Source organism: Gracilinanus agilis, chromosome 3 (assembly GCF_016433145.1).
Source record: "Gracilinanus agilis isolate LMUSP501 chromosome 3, AgileGrace, whole genome shotgun sequence".
In the NCBI taxonomy this organism is placed as follows: Eukaryota; Metazoa; Chordata; class Mammalia; order Didelphimorphia; family Didelphidae; genus Gracilinanus; species Gracilinanus agilis.
The window spans coordinates 309,449,230-309,465,214 of NC_058132.1; positions in this window are offsets into that span (position 1 = coordinate 309,449,230).

Sequence of the window (15,985 nt, forward strand, 5' to 3'; positions counted from 1 at the left end):
GACTTGCACAGGGTCACAGAGCTGGGAAGTATCTGAGGCCAAATTTGAACCCAGTACCTCCCATCTCTAGGCCTTGCTCTCAATCCACTGAGCCACCAAATTGTCCTCTTACCACCATTCTATTAAAATTTTTTTTTAAACCCTTGTACTTCAGTGTATTGTCTCATAGGTGGAAGATTGGTAAGGGTGGGCAATGGGGGTCAAGTGACTTGCCCAGGGTCACACAGCTGGGAAGTGGCTGAGGCCGGGTTTGAACCTAGGACCTCCCATCTCTAGGCCTGACTCTCACTCCACTGAGCTACCCAGCTGCCCCATTCTATTAATTTTTGAATGCTGTCTAGATATTGGACGTGTCTTTTCAGTGCTGTAACAGAACATGGCCTCTGGGAATGAATCCACTGCTGGGCTGATCCAAGTGCCTCACCCAGCTTGGCTTCTTGGTGTTGGATTCCAAGGTCACAGTCAATGTTCCTTCCCTTAAGAGCAGGAAAGCTTAGACACAAGAGACAAAAGTAGCGGCAAAAACCTGAAGCAATTCATCCTTCTCAAAAAGAACACGACGCTTTCTGATGCCCATTCAGTTTTGGCTCAGCAACCACCCAAAAGTCTTTTGTCCTCATGGACCAGAAACAGTCAGAATATCTTCACCAGCTCTGAAGTGGGGAGCGAGGCTGCTCCTTCTCATGTCACCAGGCACCTCCAGACAGCACATGAGCGTGGTTCCAGGGCTTAGCTTTAAAGGTCCATCCCAGGGCCTGAGGTGGCATGGAGGAGACCATGCTCCAGGAGCAGGAGGTGTTTTTATACTTCTGTTCTTGTTATATCTTCTCAGCAAATACTTACTCTCTGTAAAAACCAATTCTTGACAATTGGTTAAATGAGACTGGGGCATTAATCACCAATATTTAATTAACTAATTACTAATCATCAATACTTTAGATATCTTATTGGGCACTTAGTGTGTGCCCAGAATTGTGGGAGGAGATATGAGAGGAACATAACTCTCAGTAGTTCTGCCGGAGAGGCAAGACAAATACATAAACTGAGTAGAAAATATTTTTGAAAATTGTATATATTCAAGGAGAGACAGAATGGTATACAGGGAACAAGATGAGTGTTCAAACTCTACCTCTATCTATAAGTACCCAAGTGACCTTGGGTAAGTTACTTTTCTCCCTAATACTGTCACCTGAAAACAAAGAGGACTACCAAAGTAGCAAGGAGGGTCTTTATTTATTTATTTTTTTAAAACCCTTACCTTCTGCCTTAGAATCAGTGTTGGTTCCAAGGCAGAAAAGTGGTAAGGGTAGGCGATGGGGGTCAAGTGACTTGCCCAGGGTCACACAGCTGGGAAGTGTCTGAGGCCAGATTTGAACCTAGGACCTCCTGTCTCTAGGCCTGGCTCTCAATCCACTGAGCTACCCAGCTGCCCCCCAAGGAGGGTCTTTAATCAGGGCAGAGGGCCTTCAGTTCAGGGTTATCACTCAACAGGGGAGAGTACAGGAAAGCCCACCATGGGGCAGGAGGAGCCAGTTTAAGTAAACTTCATCAAGGAAGAGTGATCAGAGGAGGCAGCAACAGGGAGAAGTGACTAACATTTGATTAGCTCAAAAGTCATTAAGTGGCAACTGGGAGGAGTGACTGGGAGGAGTGATGTGATCAAAGTGATTAAAGTCTGATCAAATCAAGGGCTCTAAGAGTGGTAAGTTTCCAACCTGATCCAACAGAGGATAGTGGGGTCCAGATTGCCCCTTCAGATAACTGCATTTAGCAATATAGTGGAGAGGGCCCTGTATTTGGACACAAATTCCTCTGCTGCCTAGGCCAGACTATCTGACAGATCTCCTATGTGACCTCAAGCAAATCAATCAACTCCTCTGGGCTTCAGTTCTTCATCTGTAAAATGAGGGCGAATCTGGATTGCCCCTGAGATTCTTTCCAGGTCCAATTCAGTTGCTTTATATAATTTCAAGAAAGGGTTAACCAATTGATGAGTTGAACTTCAGGAGCTTATAGTGCCAGGGATATACATGCATAGATGCATAGAGAATTTAGACATGCCCATTGTTAAGAAGACAAAGATAACTAACTCCTGATTGGGCTGATGAACTGGCTTTTTTTACAACTTTCCCTCCCTCCCTCTTTCTTTTCTCCCTTTCATCCCTTCTACCCTGTCACCCCCTTTCTCCTCCCCTTCTGCCCTCCTTCCTCTCTTTCTTCAATAAAAAAATGTTATTTATTTACTTTAAAAAAACCACAAAAACCCTTCACCTTTTGTCTTAGAATTGATATTAAGTATTGGTTCCAAGGCCAAAGAGGGGGTAAAGTCTAGGTAATTGAGGTTAAGTGTCTTGCTCAGGGTCAAATAGCTAGGCAGTGTCTGAGTCTAGATTTGATCCCAGGATCTTCTGTTTCCAGCCCTGTATTTATTTACTTTAACATTAATTTAAAACTTTTTTGAGTTCTAAATTCTCTCTTTCCATTCAGCACCCTCTCTCCCACCCATTGAGAAGGAAAACTATATGATATTAATTATATATGTGAAATCATGCAAGACATATTTCCATATTAGCCATTTTGAAAGAATAAAGCAAGAAAAAATAAAATGAAAGAATTATCCTTCAGTTTGTATTCAGAATTTGTCTGTTTTCTCTCTGGAGGTGGATAGCTTTTCATCATGAGTCCTTTGGAATTGTCTTGAATCGTTATACTGATCTAAGTAGCTAAATCTTTCATAATTGATTAGAATTACAATAATGCTGTTATGAGGTAATAATGACCTTCTGGTTCTACTCACCCTCATTCTGCATCAATTCTTATAAATTTTCCCAGGTTTTTCTGAAGCCATCCTGCTCATCATTTCTTATAGTATAATAGTATTCCATCACAATTATCTGTCCCAACTTGTTCAGCCATTTCTCAATTGATAAGAAGGGTTGTCTAGGACACTTAGATAATTGACTATGTGCTTCTGCTCCGGACAGCCATGGTTGAAGATGATGAAGAAATGTTCCTGTATATACATACTTTGTCACCCTCTGGAAGAAAACAAAAGGAAAAAATTATGTGAAAGGAAATGAGTAAAAAGGGTCCATCTATCCTTTTTTTTTTTTATAGGTGGGTACAGAGGATTGGTTCCTTGAAGAAGGGCTCTTTAAAGAGTCCTAGCTAATTGATTCATCCAGAGGAAGCCTCAGTTTCAGAAACTTAACCAAAAATTCTCTTCATCCTCTTAACATTAGGACCAATGGGTCAAACAGTTATCAAATGTGTGTTATGTATGCAAGCTTGTCAAATTGAGCTCACCAAGGCAACTCCCTACATCAAGAATTCTTAATCTGGAGACCTCTAATTAAAAAAAAAATTTTTTTTTGGTAACTATATTTCAATATAATTTGTTTTCTTGTAATCTTATGCATTTTATTTTATACATTTGAAAATGTTATTCTGAATAAAGGTCCATAGGCTTCAGAAACTGTCAAAGGGCTCCATGATACACAAAGGATTAAGAACTCCCCATCAACCTCTGCTTATGTACAATGGGAAACAGCCAGGAAGTTCTTCCAAAAAGCTCAGCATGGACTTGTGGTCTACTGAATTTTCCTCAATAGCTTTGGATCAGAAGTCCTTGGGATAGTTCTTTTAGCCAATTCTTCCTCTACAACATGTAAAACATGTCCCTTTCATCTTTAAATCTCATGACTTGGTGTTAGACTGTCTGGCACAAGACAGATCAATAGATAGATTGGTAGATTGATTGATCCTCTGGGTCCAAAAAGATTTCCTAAGTACTTACCATGTAAAGTGTAGGAGATACTAGTTATGAGCAAGTAAGACAGACCCTCTCCCAAGTTGCTTACGTTCTAATGGGGGAAGACAACACATAAAGGGGAACTGGTAGGTAGACACCTGGGCTTTAGCTATGGAACTTTACAAACATTTTCTTGTTCACAACATAGTTTTCTTTGCCTTAAGAAATTGTACCCACATTTAAGTTGGCAAAAAAAAAGTTTTCCAGGGAAACTCAGCCTCCAGGTCAATCACCTCGGTCTTGGAATGCCAACATCTTCCCCACCCTGACCCCCACTCCTTCTTTTTTGATTTCCATTTGACTTTGGAATTGAACCCGATTTCAAATTCAAACTCAGACACTGTCTAGACCAGGGGTCAGCAACTTAAAGCTCTCGAGCCATATCTGGCTCCACCTCCTGACCAGCCAGTCTGGGCAGAGCCCCAGGATGTGCCCCAGGGGGCCCTTCAGCCCCCCCCCCCCCATATTCCAGCGCCTTCCACCTCCATCCTCCTCCTTCTACAGGCATTTATGGCTGACCGTTGGTCTAGACTGTGTGACCCTGAAATATAGTCTTTTAACCTCTTTCTCCCTCAGGCACCTCAATTGTAAAATAGGGACAATAACAGTACCTACCTCAAAAGTTGTTGTAGGGATCAAATAAGATAATATTTGTAAAATTCTTAGCATAGTGCCTGGGATGTAGTGGGAACTATATGAATACTTATTCCCTTCCCTCCCTTTCCCTATTGGAACCTTCCTCATATCAAACTGGGAGAAGATAGTAAATTTCAGGGGGAGGTGAAGACTGGAGAAATGTGGAAATCTAAGCCATTTTGAAACCTTCCCTCTATCACCTCCTCCCTCAACAACCTTTCTTCTTTTGAGGTTCATGTTCTTCAAATTCATCACCCAGTCCAGATCCTCGTGGTTGTCTATCATCTCCTCGGATGTTTCTCCTTCTGTTCTCAATGAGTCCAGTCATTCATAATCTTTCTTCCCCATCTTCTGTTCTCATCTTGGGACTTTGCTCCCTGTGTAATTAGAATCTGTTAATCTAAAAACTATGATCCCCAGCAAAACTACAATTCCCAGCACCTTACTCACTTCCTGTCATTATGTACTGACCTAGAAAGGATATAAATTTGGTGTAGCCCCACCTCTTGCTTTTTTCTCTTCCTGTCATAGCTTTGGTAGAGTAGGGATTTTTGAGCAGGTAGAAAAACTTAGTCACATGGTTTTGTTTTTGTCAGATAATAAACTTTATAAAATAATACTTGAAGTATTGGACATTAATTTAAACCTTATATCCCTCAAATACCTTAACTTCTTTTTTATTTGAAAAATTTTATTTAACTAATTAATTTAAATATTTTTCCATGGTTACATGATTCATGTTCTTTCCCTTCCCTCTTCCCACCCCCCCTCCTGTAGCCAATGATCAATTCTACTGGGTTTTACATGAGTCATTGCTCAAGACCTATTTCCATATTATTATTATTTGCACTAGGGTGATTGTTTAGAGTCTGCATCCCCAATCATATCCCCACTGACCCATGTGATCAAGCAGTTGTTTTTCTTCTGTGTTTCTGCTCCCACAGTTCTTTCTCTGGATGTGGATAGCATTCTTTCTCACAAGTCCCTCAGGATTGTCCTAGATTATTGCATTGCTGCTGGTAGAGAAGTCCATTACATTCGATTGTGCCACAGTGTATCTGTCTCTGTGTATAAGAATACCTTAACTTTCTAATTCTTCAGTCTATCATTTCCCATGATCTATTCCTCCATGCTACTTGAGCTGCACATAGATGTTCATGCCCTTGTTCTTTTTGCCATTACCCTGTGTTCTGTTTCCTTCTTTATGAGTTCCTACTTTCCTTTATTAGATCATAATTTCTTTTTTTTTTTTTATCATTCCATCTTTCTCTATGTACTTCTCAGCTCTTTCCCAGGTCATCACCTTTTATTAGCTAAATATTCTTCCCTTTCTCAGCTTGATCCTCTGTTGAACAAGTACACTGTCCTCTACTCCTAAAAATTTCGTTTTAAATTTATAAACCCTTACCTTCTGTCTTGGAATCAGTACTATATATTGGTTCCAAGGCAGAAGAGTTATAAAGACTAGGCAATGGGGTTAAGTGATTTGCTCAGGGTCACATAGCTAGGAAACATCTGAATCAACATTTGATTCCAGGACCTCCTGTCTCTGGGTCTGGTTCTCAATCCACTGTGCCACCTAGCTGCCCCCTCCATACTTCTTTTTTTAACTGATTATCCCCTCTATTCCTGGAATTCCCTTCCTCCTTACCTCTGCCTCTTGGTTTCATCAATATTCAGCTCAAATTCCATCTTCTATAAAAGACTTTTCCTACAGATGCTAGTACTTTCCCTTCACATATTATCTTCTATCTACTCTGCATTTATCTTGACTGTACCAAATTATGTATTGTCTTCTCCATTAGAATGCCCAACCTTTGAGGGTAGGAATTGTTTTTGACTTTCTCTCTATCCTAAGCACTTAGCACAGTGCCCGGAACAAAAAGTAAACACTTAAATAGCTTTTGGCTGACTGACTCAGCATGTGCTTTGACTAAGTGGGGTTTGTGGGGCAGGATTTTTAGCCCTTTGCTAAAGTATAGCACAACCCTGGGTGCTTCTCTTTAAATCATAAAGGAGAACAGTGTCTAAGAGATTGGCAAATGAGCCAGGAATAGCAACCCTTTCAATATTCCTTAAAAGGAGCAGCCCTCTAGTCCTCTCTCTTCCCGTCTGGTAAGTGGAAGGGGATTCTTTGAGGCTCTAACCTGAAGGTGGAGGAGGGAGGGAGGAAGGAGCTCCTCTCTCCTTCCTCTTCAGCATCCCCAGTAGCTTTGGCTTTAGGGAACAGAGAATGCTGCCAACGTGAGTCTGAGTCTGGCTCTCAGACCCCTGGCTGCCTCTTTTTCTTTGTGTTTCTTTTCCTAGGCACAGGTGATCAAACAGGGATCCAGAGACAGACAGCAACAGCCTGGAAGGTGTCCAGGGGAAGGACTGAGTGACAAGCTCACAAGGGGTATATAAGAGCTGGATGAGAGGAGTTCACCCTCTTGGGCACCCATTTGAATTGTGGAGGGAGGCAAGTGGCCATTTCAGGATGTTTTGAGTGATCAATTAATATATATTTTTAAAAAATTAATAAATATTGCCTCTTGAGAATTTCAACTGTTACCAAAAAAAGCAACCTCATGAATCCTAAAGGTCAGACCATCTATACTGCACAGTGTGTGTGCTTGTGTGTGTGGTATACAACCACTATCATGCAAATGACTATTACTGGGAAGATGAGCCAAACCATTCTCTGACTCCCTAGAAGGTATGGACCTTGAAGGTATAGTGCAGAGCCAGAGGAAAGGTGAAATAACTATTCAACAGTCCCATGAAATGTTTTGGATCTTCCAGGAGAGTATATTAGGAGTTACGGGTTAACATTTCATGATTTAAATCTGCCAAGAGATGCTTTTTAAAATTTTTTAAAAATTAAATTAAATTAATTTTATTTAGAATATTTTCCCATGGTTACATGATTCATGTTCTTCCCCTCTCCCTCAACCCCCATAGCCAATGCGCAATTGAGATGCTTTTTTTTTTAAAACCCTTACCTTCTGTTTTATTTATTTATTTTTGACCTTCTGTTTTAGAATTGATCCTAAGTATCAATTTCAAGGCAGAAGAGTGGTCAGGGTGAGGTGATTGGGATTAAGTGACTTGCCCAGGGTCACACAACTAGGTAGTGTCTGAGGCCAGATTTGAGCCTCAGACCTCCCTCTCTAGATCTGGCTCTCTAATGACTGAGCCACCTGGTTGCCCTCAAGATGTGCTGGAGCACTTTTGTGCCTTTGTGCTTTAAGCATTTCTTTTGGGTGCAAGAAATAGCAGTTTTACACCTGATCCACTTTGTATAGTTAGTACCTTTTTTTAGAATTGACTTTTGATCCTTTTTGGGGTGGCTTTAGACTCAGGCCAACCTGAAATCTTAAGTGATTTTTTTTTCTCATAAAAAGGAGCAATTTGCAGCATGATTTTAGAGACAATCCTTGAGTATAATATTAGGGGAAATAACAGGAAATTCATTTTCCAACAGTGATCCGGGCACCACAAACAATTCCTAGAAATGAACAATAGCTAATAAAGAAAAGATGTGGCAGAAATACTTACTGATTGATCTGACAAATATGAGGGGTGAGTAACGTTGCTATGATCATGGTTTCCTAGTCACGATATTTGCAAAGACTCATAAGCTGGGTTCTCCATGCTTTAGAGCAAAATTGGATGGAAATGAAAGCTCTGGAGAGTTTCCTTTACTGTGATGCATTTTGGAGAGTGTAAAGAGCCATCAACAACGAGAAGGAACCTGATGCTTCTCTTGAGAGGCAAAGCCAAGTCCACTGAGTAAGAACATGCCATGTGCCAGGCACAGTGCTCATTGCTAGGGATTCAAATAAAGTCTAAAAGAAAGCCCCTGCCCTCATGGAGCCTATATTCTAATGGAGGAAGGCACTAGATGAAAGGGGCAGGGGGGAAGGTATGCATTTGGAGGCAAGGTGGTGAAGTCCAGAGAAAGCTCCCCAATGGGGGAAGGAAGGGCAGGGCTGGAGGGAGAAGGCAGCTCTGCCACAACTAAAGTCAATCTACAGGAACTCACATCTGAGGCGGCTTCTGGGAGGTGTCCAGTCCCCTGGGTCAGCAGTTCTAGGGTAACCTATGAATTTATTATCCCTTTAAGACATCTCTAACCAAGCTGAAATGTGTTACTTCCCTCAGGGCAGAGCTCTGGGGACCCAGGGATGGATGGCTGTGATTGGAGGCATTTCCTACTGGCTAATAGCGTTGGGAGAAATCTCTTCTCTTGCAGAGTGTCAGCTCCCTCATCCTTTCTGAAGAAGGAATGCCTTCTCTCCCCCATATGTTGACATACCAGTCAGATCTTGCGGTCAGCCCGAAGCACATTTTAGCTGTAATGTTTGTTTTGAATTTGATATTGTTTAGCAGGGGGAGGCAGTGGGGATGGGAGAACAACACTGGTGAAGCAGAGAGCCAGGTGTGAGAATTCTGGGCTTCCACAAGGACAGCTCATTAGGCTTAATTAACCTCAGTAGATCTCAGTTCCAACTACTCCTGAGTTTGGTTTATAGGCTTGTTCCCATTCTGGTTCTTCCTGGGGACTGAAAGGCCCGTTCCAGAAAAACCCAAGGTCCAAACTCATAAATAGTTATCAGTATCCATTTATTTTCAGCTTTTTCTAACCCCTCATGGTCTCATTTGGGGCTTTTGTGGTAAAGAGACTGGGGTGGTTTGCCATTTGCTTCTCCAGCTCATTTTGCAGATGAGGAAACTGAGGCAAACAGGGTTAAGTGACTTGCTTAGGGTCACACAGTTGTTAGTAAGTGTCTGAAGCCAGATTTGAACTCAGGAAGATGAGTCTTCCTGACATCAGGTTTGGTACCTTATTCAATGAATCACCTCACTGCCTCCAAATAGTTACTATATTAATTAATTATTCATAAATCTAGTTAATTATGAAATCTTTCAGCTGGCTGGGACAGAAGTGAAGAGATTAATAAATATTAGAATGGTACTGACTCCATATTCTGAGAAGACCTTTCCCAAGTTTGGTTCTCAGTCCTAACTTGGAGCATGAAAACATTTGAGAAAAAACTGAGGTCCTGAGAATTCTGTATCTCTGTCTTTCTTCCCTAGTGGTTGAGAGGACTTCAGAATATCCTCAGACTACAGTGTGACTTAAAGAAAGAGTACTGAGGGGCAGCTAGGTGGCACAGTGGATGGAGTGCCAGGCTTGGAATAGGGAGAAACTGGGTTCAGATCTGGCTTCAGAAACTTTCTACCTATGTGACCCCAATTGCCTACCTCTTGCCTTTCTGTATTTTTTTTAACCCTTACCTTTTCCTTAGAATAAATACTGTGTATTAGTTTCAAGGCAGAAGAGCAATAAGGGCTAGGCAATGGGGGTTAAGTAATTTGCTCCAGAGTCACACAGCTAGGAAGTGTCTGAGGACATATTTGAAACCCAGGACCTTCCATCTCTAGGCCTGACTCTCAATCCACTGAGCCACCTACTGCCCCCTCCCTTTTGTCTTAAGAGTTGTTACTAGGATAGAAAATAAGAGTTAAAAAAAAAAAAAGGAGTATTGGATTTAAAGTCCAAGGACCAGGGTCCGAATTCTGCCTCCAATACCCATTATATATGTGACCATATATATCACATATATATGTGAACAAATCACTTCACTTCATTGACTCAATTTCTTCTTCTATAAAACTGGAATCAATAACATTTGCACTCTTTCCTTTACAGCATTGTTGTGAAGAGGTTTCTTCCTATACTTTAATATGCTGCTAGATGAATTTGAATTATTCATGTTGCCATGAAAGTGAGCTATGGTTCCTATAGGATAACAAGGATAATGAAGAATGATCCCTCTTACTTCTCTGTAATATTGTTTGTATTTCAATTTCTCGGGAATCTGGGAGGGTATGGGGATGTTGGAAGAAAGCAAGGAGCCTGTCTATATCCTGACAACACAATTCTTCTCCCTAGGAGGGCCTTGAGATCAGTTGGAAATAGAAATGTGGAAGAATATTAAGGAATGTGGGTGTGTCCAAACCAAAATTCAACTAGCCTGAGAGGATTTGGATTTGATTTCCCTGGACACTATTTTTAAAACTATTCTAGGCTTTTTGAGCTAGAGAAGGGGAGAGGAGAGAAAAGGATGCAGTCATACTTTGATGGACATTTTCTAAAGAAAAGCTAATGTTTATGCCCTCTCCTAGAGGCTCATAAATGAGCCTTTAAAGAGGCTTAAAGAAAATATAGCAGGTTAGAATTGATTTCTTACTTTCCTCCACTTATTGGATTTTGGAGAAGATACTAACTAGTCTAAAAGTCTAAACAACTTGGCATTCTAGACCCTCTAGAATCTGGCTCCAACCTGTCTTTCCAGTCTTTTTTCGCCACTCCTCTCTTCTGCTTTAGCCAAGACTGGTTCACTCATTTGTCCTCAAAAGTATTTCCTGCCTGTGTGCCTTTACTCATAACTATTTCCCCTATCTGGCATATATCCCTCTTCACCTTCCCCATTTGTACCCAAACTCTTTCTACCTGAATTTCCTTTACTTATTAAGGCTCTGCTCACTTTCCACCTCATTGTGAGGTGATAGTCTTCCTGTATTTTGACATGATCAGGTCATAGCTCAAGAAATATGTTCAGTTCTGGGTACCCCATTTTGAGAAGGACCTCAGTAAACCGAAGCATGTCCAGAGGAGCACAATCAGAATGGTGATGGTTTTCTCCACCAGAATCTATGAAGATTAATAGAAAGAACAGGGATGTTTAGCCTAAAGAAGAGATGTTTGAGGAGCACATGTAGCGCACTCATGAAATAACTAAAAGGCAGTCACATGGAAAAGGAATTGGGGGTGCAGCTAGGTGGCTTAGCATATAGAGATCCAGGGCTAGAGATAGAAGGTCTTAAGTTCAAATCTGACCTAACACACTTCCAAGCTGTGTGACCCTGGGCAAGTCCCTTAACCCCAATTACCAGCCTTTACTTTTCTTCTGCTATGGAACCAGTGCTTAGTATCTATTCTAAGAGAGGAGGTAAGGGTTTAGGGAAAAAAAAAAGAAAAGGAATTAGGCTTGTTCTAGATTCCACAGGGAAGAACTAGGAAGAATTGGAGAAAGTTACGAAGAGGAAAATTTGCACTTGACATAAGGAAAACCTAATCATTAGAACTATCCTAAAGTGGAAAGGGCTCCCTTGGAAGAGAGTAGGTTCTTGTATCTCTAGACAACTTCAAGCAAAATCTAGGTGACCACTCATTTGAGGTGTTGTAGAAATTTTCACTTTGTTCAAGGATGGGTTGGACTACATGGTTTCTGGTATGGCCTCATTAACTGAGATTCTATGACTCCTCCATGAAACTATCTCTGACTACTATAGCCAGCTCTCATCCTTTCCTCCTCTATAATCTTGTAGCACTTACTACCTATACTGTTTATTTAGCTTTGTGGCCATTTATTCATCAATCTATTCATTCAACAAATATTTATTGGATGTGCAAAATCCTGTATTAAGTGACTTGAAGAAAGGCCAGTAGGATACAAGAGAAAGAAAAGATTTTTATATAGTTTATTCACTCCCTTCACTCATAGATGGTGTGAGGATGCCAGGAAGTGGCACTGGCTATCAAGCCCCGGTTCTTGATAAAAGAAGACAAAAGATGCTTACCTTTAGGGACCAAGGGAACCAAGGGGCAGAGTCCAAGTTTCTGGTGGAGTTGAGACAAGGTGATTGGCAAATGGATCATGGTAAGGAGATTGTAGGAAATAGCAATGATCCAGGAATTCCAGAATCCCAATGATGGAAGGAATCTCAGAGGTCATCTCATTCAATTTGTACCTGAATAAGATTCCTCTCTATCTTATTATTCAACCCTTGGGTCAGTTAAAGTCATCCAATCTTTGCTTGAAGCTCACCAATGAAAAAAACTTACTAATTCCTTAAGCAGTCCATTCTATGGTGAAACAGATTTAATTGTTGGAAAGTTTTTCCTTACGTGATACCTAAATTAGCATCTTTGGAACTTTTACCCACTGATCCTAGTTATGCCTTCTGGGGCCAAGGAGAAGTCTAATTCTGCTTTCAGATGATAGCCTTTCAGATCCTCAAGGACAGCTCTCATAGCCTTAACCTTGTTGTTAGCCTTCTCATTTTGAGACCTAACATCCCTGATTTCTTCAGTTTTCATGATCTTCTTCACCATCCTGGTCACCTTCCTTTGGATCCTCTCCAACAAAAACGTGCTTTCTAAAAACTGAAAAAATATTCATGATGTAGTTTGACAAGGCAGAATGTAGCAGAGTTATATTACCACCCTAGACTAGGATACCATGATTCTCTTGTACTATGGATCTATGTGATTCCATTAGTTATTTTGGTTGCCCTGTCAGTGTTGATTCATATTGAGCAGGGAGTCTAATAAAATCCTGAGATCTTTTTAGGTATATTTCCTCCACCTTGTAATTCTGAAGCTGATATTTTTGACTGCAAATGTATTTATCCCTATAAATTCTATCTCATTATAGATTCAATCCAATGTTTTTAGCCTGTCAAGATTGTTTTGGATCCTGATTTTGTCATTTAGCATGTCAGTTCCCTCTCCTAGAATTGTGTGATCTGGAAATTTAATAGGCATGCCATCTTTGCCTTTATTTATCATCATGTCATTACTAATGGTGCTAAATAGTGCAGGTCCAAACCCAGGTCTCTGGAGCGCACTCCATTGAATGATTAATGATGACTCTTTGGGTCTGGCCATTCAACCCACTTTTAATCTACCAAACCATACCCGCACCTAAAATAGCATGAGACTTTGTTAAATGGTTTGCTAATATCTAGGGCAATTATATTTATAGCATTCTCCTGATCTGCCAAACTTGTAACCTTATAAGAAAATGGAAGTTAGTCTGGAGTGTTCTTTTCTTGAGAAAGCCAGACTAGGCTTGTTGTTGTTCTTGTTCTCTACCTCCTTTTCTACAGTTTTACTAGCCATCCCTTTAATAATACATTTCAGCATTTTGTCAGAACTGAAGTCAAACTCACTGACCAAAAGCATGTAGATTATTCTTTTTTTCTTTTTGAAAAATTGTGACATTTGGCCTTCATGACACCTAGACTATGTTCCTTTATTCATTTTTTCAAAGCTCTCAGATAGTGGCTCTGTAATCACATATCTGTTTTGCAGATGAAGAAATTGAAGTTCAGAAAAATTTAAGTGACTTGTCCAGGGCCCCACTGCTAGTGAGAAGTAGACCTAGAGTTCAAGTTATGGTCTTCGAATTCTAAGACTTTCTCATGAATTATTAGAGTTAAAAAGGACTTTAGAGATCATCTGACTTACCCCTCACTTTACAAGTGTTCTGGAAAATAGAAGGCAAGAGGATATTTTTATAGGTTTATTTATTTTTTTTCAAACCCTTAACTTCTGTGCATTGACTTCTAGGTGGAAGAGTGGCAAGGGTGGCCAATGGGGGTCAAGTGACTTGCCCAGGGTCACACAACTGGGAAGTGTCTGAGGTCAGATTTGAACCTAGGACCTCCCATCTCTAGGCCTGACTCTTAATCTACTGAGCTACCCAGCTGCCCCAGGGCAAGAGGATTTAAAGGAATTACCTATGCTTATATGGCTAGTCAGTGAAAGATCTGAGACTAGAACCGGACTTTTGATTCTGATGTTCATTCATTCAACAAACATTTGTGTGTAAAGCCTTCACAGAGACTGGGAGTATCTTGGGAAATGGCAAACTCAAACAAGACCTAATTCCTGCCATTAAGGAATAAGGAGCTTACAGGGAAACAAGATACCACAAATTACATGAAAAGAGCTGTGACTTTCAAAGGGGGAAGATCACTGCCTTCTAGGGGGTTGGGAGAAGTGGGATGTACAGTCAGGGAAGGATTCATGGAAGAAGTGACTAAAACTGTATAAGAGTTCTGCAGGTGAAGGAGAGGAGAACAGGAATATTTGAGGGCTAAAGAGCAAAGTAAGTTGATTGGAGAATAACAATCCTGGAGGAGGGTAATGTAAGATTACATTGCAAAAGCAGGGCTGGGCCAGATTGTGAAGGGCTTCGAATGCCAGGCAAAGAAATTTGAACTTTTCTTGGTAGCAATAGAGATGCAATAAAAAAAAATTTGAGCAGAGGAGTGATAAATCTATATTTAATATCTATATTTAAGAAAGATTCTTTTGGCTGTAGTTTGAAGGATGAATTGGCTGGCAGAGACTCTTGCAATAGACCAGATAATGACAGCTTTTATTGGATTAATGGCAGGGAGAATAAAGAAGAGGGGAGAGATGGAAACAATATCATAGACCAAGAATCAACAGAATTTGGTAAATGTTTGAATATGAGAACTGAGAGAAGAGGAAGAAGTAGAGATAACCAAGGCTTCCAGTGATGAGGTCATTACCAGACAGTGAAGTTGAAAGGAAGGACAGTTGAGGAAGACATATAATAAACTTGGTCTTTCACACATTGAATGTAAGGTATCTGTGGGATAACCATGTGATGTCCTGTGGGTAGCTGGAGATTTGAGTCTGCTACTTAGAGAGGTCAAACTTGGAGATATAAATTTGAAGCGATGTGAATTTGTGGGAGAGGGTGCCCCACATTTATGGTAGAATATTTTGTTGTTATTGTTCACATTATGATGTCTTAGAAAATTTTGCTTTTGCTTTGTCTTTTTTCAGTCAGTTATTTTTCAAATCTTACCTGACTTTTCTAGACCCTATTTGGGGTTTTCTTGGCAGACACTGGAGTGGTTTGCCATTTCTTTCTCTAACTCATTTGATAGATGAGGAAACAGAAGCAAACAGGGTTAGGTGACTTGCCCAGGGTCACACAGCAAGTAAATGTCTGAAATTAGATATGAACTCAGGAAGATGAGTCTTCCTGATACCAAGCCCAGTGTCTATCCATTGTGGTGTCTAGCTTTTTTTTTTTTTTTAATTTTTAAAACTAAAAAATTTTTAAATTAAATAAAAACAAAACAAAACAAAACCTAAATCCTTACCTTCTGTCTTAGAATATATGTTAACTATCAGTTCCAAGGCAGAAGAAGAGTAAGGGCTAGGCCACGGGGGTTGAGTGACTTGTCTAGGGTCACACAGCTAGGAAGTCTCTGAGGTCAGATACGAATCCAGGACCTCCTATCTCCAGGCCTGGTTCTCTATTCATTGAGCTATGTAGCTGCCTTACCTCTTAGCTTTTCCTACTGGCTGACTCTTAAAGGTAAGAACACTGTTGAAGGTAAACTGTAGTTTTAGGAGGACCCACAGAATTCCTTCGAACCCTGGGTAATAGTTGCCCTTCTGGGATATAGCCCTATATTTCAAGTGGCCCCCAAATGGGTTGCCCTCCAAGGTAATTTTGAGGGGAAAGGCAGTCAGCTGCTTCCTTGAGAAGATAGGACTTGAGTTTTAAGGGGAAGGAGAACTTTGAAGAAGTGGAGGAGAGGAGGGACTACATTCTAGACGTAGGGAAAATCAGTGCAAAACTATGGAAACCATTGATAGTGTCATGTGTGAGGAGTAGCAAGAAAGACAGGGAGCCCAGAACATTGAGTAGGTAGAGG